This window comes from Zalophus californianus, chromosome 15 (assembly GCF_009762305.2).
Source record: "Zalophus californianus isolate mZalCal1 chromosome 15, mZalCal1.pri.v2, whole genome shotgun sequence".
Lineage (NCBI taxonomy): Eukaryota > Metazoa > Chordata > Mammalia > Carnivora > Otariidae > Zalophus > Zalophus californianus.
The window spans coordinates 1604874-1609110 of record NC_045609.1 but is presented as its reverse complement, the minus strand read 5'-3'; the positions used below and the strand labels follow the sequence as shown (position 1 = coordinate 1609110).

The 4237-nt window shown below is 43.2% G+C and overlaps 1 pseudogene; it reads left to right on the top strand.

Moving 5' to 3' along the window:
* Positions 1–306: 306 nt before the first annotated feature.
* On the top strand, positions 307–520 carry LOC113923855 (annotated as a pseudogene).
* Positions 521–4237: the final 3717 nt, after the last annotated feature.

Here is a 4237-nt window from a genome sequence, read left to right as displayed (position 1 = left end):
CCAAATGAACTGTAAGTGTAAATGTAAAAATCAAAACGAAAAATCTTTGAGAAGAAAACAAAAAACATTATATGATTCTGCTAGGCAAGAATTCTTAGTAGTTTGAAGACACATTTAAGAAAATGAAAGACAAGCCAAGGGCTGGGGGAAAAAATATTTTCAAATCCTATACCTGAGAGAAAAGACTTCCATGTAGGATAGAAACGACTCCTAAAATGCAATAGTTAGGGACGTGTCGCTCTTCTCCGCCCTCCTTTCTTGGTCCTTGCTGTGCCCGCCGCGCACTCCCGTGCACCCCCCGTAGCCATGCCTCGCAAAATCGAGGAAATCAAGGACTTTTTGCTCACGGCCAGGCGAAAAGGACGCCAAATCCGTCAAGATCAAGAAAAATAAGGATAATGTGAAGTTTAAAGTTCGGTGCAGCAGACACCTTTACACCCTGGTCATCACAGACAAGAAGAAGGCAGAGAAACTGAAGCAGTCCTTGCCCCCAGGTTTGGCAGTGAAGGAGCTGAAGTGACCCTGGCCCACTGATTTGAACTGTATTAAAGCTTTAAAAATTCTTTTAAAAAATGCAATATTTAGAAAACAAATAACCAATTGATATTTCACCCAAGAAGGTATGCAAATGGATAATAAGGACAGAGGGGTGGACCAGTTAGACTTTTGGAAAAAATTTTATATTCAAATCAAAGAACGAGACACAATAACTCACCTTATTTAAAAGGAAGTAGGCACGGAGATTAAATACTGCATAAACAGGGGGCGGAGCAAGATGGCAGAGGAGTAGGAGACCTAGATTTCATCTGGTCTCAGGAATTCAGCTGAATAGGGATCAAACCATTCTGAACACCTACGAACTCAACAGGAGATCGAACAGGAGAGTAGCAACAACTCTCTGAACAGAGAAGCGACCACTTACTGGAAGGTAGGACGTGCGGAGAAGTGAATCCGAGGCGATATTCGGGAGGATAGACGGCGGGGGAGGGGCCTCCGTCGGCCGCTTCTGGCAAGTGCTAGAGCCGCGGAGCACAAAATCGGAACTTTTAGAAGCCGGCTCCGCGGAGGGACGTCGCTGCAGTGGCTAAGCGGGGGTGGAACCGTCGCGGGACAGTGTGGTCTCAGGATGCTTGGGGTCACAGAAAGACCGGGGGTGCCTGAGTGCGCCAGAGCTCCCGGGTATCGGAGCGGGGAAGCCGGCTGCAGAGACGGAGCTGAGGCGCGGGCTCTCAGCTCGGGGTGGCCATAAACTGTGATCTGCGGCCCAGTCGGGCCACTGCTCCTCCAGCAGGGACCCAACAGGAGGCAGATCTGGGGACACTCCCCTTCCTCCCCCGGGGAGGAGCGGCGCGGGAGCGCACCGCAGGGATCTGCTGGGTTTGGAGACTCCACACGGGGTCGGGTGCCAGAGATAGCAACGCTCGGTCACAGGCCGGGTGAGCACGGAGTGCGGCCGGAGACCGGGGACACGGGAGTGACTGCTTTTCTCTGGGGGCGCACTGAGGAGCGGCGCCCCAAGTTCTCAGCTCCTCCGGGTGGAGATTGGGAGGCCACCATTTCTGCCCTGGTCCTCCAAGGCTGTACCGAGAGCTTGCAGGGAACAAAAGCTCCTGAGATCAAACCCGAGCAGCTTGCTTAGCCCGGACCGACAAGGGCGGGGCAATTCCACCTCCGGCAAAGACATTTGGAAACCACAGCAACAGGGCCCTGCCCCATAAGATCAGCAGGAACAGCCAGCAAGCCAAGACCAAGTTCACCGATCAAGGAGAACGGGAGAACTCCAGCGCTAGGGGAATACTGCACATAGAATTCATGGCTTTTTTTTACCATGATTCATAGTTCATCAAAGTTAATTTTTGTTAACTGTTTTTTTTCCTTTTTCTTTTTCCCTTTTTCAAACAACATCTTATCAATCTCTTTTAAAAAAAAAAAAAACAAACATTTTTTATTTTTCATTTTTAGAGTCATATTTTATCCCTTCATAGTAGTTACCCTTATTTTTGGCATATATATATCAGTTGTTCTCTCTTTAAAATTTTGAGATACAGTTTCTTCTAACAGATAAAAATATACCCTAAATCACTAGTGTATGGTTCTGTTCTAGGCTCCTGCCTGATCACATTCCCTCCCTTTATTCTTTTTTTTTTAATCTTCTTTCGTTTTACAAACAACTTCTTATCAAGTCCTTTTATAAAATCTTTTATAATTTTCATCTTTACAGTCATCTTCTATCCCTTCATTGTATCAACCCTTATTTTGTACATATATGTCTTTCTTCCTTTAAAATTTTAGGAGGCACTTTTTTCTAACAGACCAAAATACACCTAAAATCTAGTGTGTGGCACTGATCTATGCACTAGCCTGATCATATTGATCACATTCTCCTTTTTTTGTATTGTTCTGTTTTTGTTTTTATCTTTTTTTTTCTTTTTTTTTCTCTTTCTTTTTTATTTCTTTCCCTTTCTTTTCCCCTGGTTTCAGGTCTTTTCTGATTTGTATACAGTATATTTGCTGGGGACGTTGTAAACCTGTTAGCATTTTGTTCTCTCATTCATCTATTCTCCTCTGGACAAAATGACAAGATGAAAAAAATCACCTCAGCAAAAAGAACAAGAGGTAGTACCCTCAGCCAGGGACCTACTCAATACGGACATTAGTACGATGTCGGACCTAGAGTTCAGAATCATGACTTTAAAGATACTAGCTGGGCTTGAAAAAAGCGTGGAAGTTATTAGAGAAACGCTTTCTGGAGAAATAAAAGAACTAAAATCTAACCAAGTCGAAATCAAAAAGGCTATTGATGAGGTGCAATCAAAAATGGGGGCACTAACTGCTAGGATAAATGAGGCAGAAGAGAGAATCAGTGATATAGAAGACCAAATGATGGAAAGTAAAGAGGCTGAGAAAAAGAGGGAGAAACAACTACAGGATCACGAGGGCAGAATTTGAGAGATAAGTGATTCGATAAGACAAAACAACATTAGAAAAACTGGGATCCCAGAAGAAGAAGAAAGAGAGAGAGGGGCAGAAGGTATATTGGAGCAAATAATAGCAGAGAACTTCCCTAATGTGAGGAAGGAAAGAGGCATCAAAATCCAGGAGGCACAGAGAACCCCTCTCAAAATCAATAATAGGTCAACACCCCGACATCTAATAGTAAAACTTACGAGTCTCAGAGACAAAGAGAAAATCCTGAAAGCAGCTCGGGAGAAGAGATATGTAACCTACAATGGTAAAAATATTAGATTGGCAACAGACCTATCCACAGAGACCTGGCAGGCCAGAAAGGACTGGCAAGATATCTTCAGAGCACTAAACGAGAAAAATATGCAGCCAAGAATACTATATCCAGCTAGGCTGTCATTGAAAATAGAAGGAGAGATAAAAATCTTCCAGAACAAACAAAAACTAAAGGAATTTGCAAACATGAAACCAGCCCTCCAAGAAATATTGAAAGGGGTCCTCTAAGCAAAGAGAGAGCCTAAAAGCAGCAAAGATCAGAAAGGAACACAGACAACATACAGTAACAGTCACCTTACAGGCAATACAATGGCACTAAATTCATACCTTTCAATAGTTACCCTGAATGTAAATGGGCTCAATGCCCCAATCAAAAGACACAGGCTATCAGATTGGATTAAAAAACAAGACCCATCCATATGCTGTCTGCAAGAGACTCATTTTAGACCCAAAGACACCCCCAGATTGAAAGTGAGGGGGTGGAAAACCATTTACCATGCTAATGGACACCAAAAGAAAGCTGGGGTGGCAATCCTTATATCAGACAAACTAGATTTTAAAACAAAGACTGTAATAAGAGATGAGGAAGGACACTATATCCTACTTAAAGGGTCTATCCAACAAGAAGATCTAACAATTGTAAATATCTATGCCCCGAACATGGGAGCAGCCAATTATATAAGGCAATTAATAACAAAAGCAAAGAAACACATTGACAACAATACAATAATAGTGGGGGACTTTAACACCCCCCTGACTGAAATGGACAGATCATCTAAGCAAAAGATCAACAAGGAAATAAAGACTTTAAATGACACACTGGACCAAATGGACTTCACAGACATATTCAGAACATTCCATCCCAAAGCAACGGAATACACATTCTTCTCTAGTGCCCATGGAACATTCTCCAGAATTGATCACATCCTAGGTCACAAATCAGGTCTCAACTGGTACCAAAAGATTGGGATCAATCCCTGCATATTTTCAGACCACA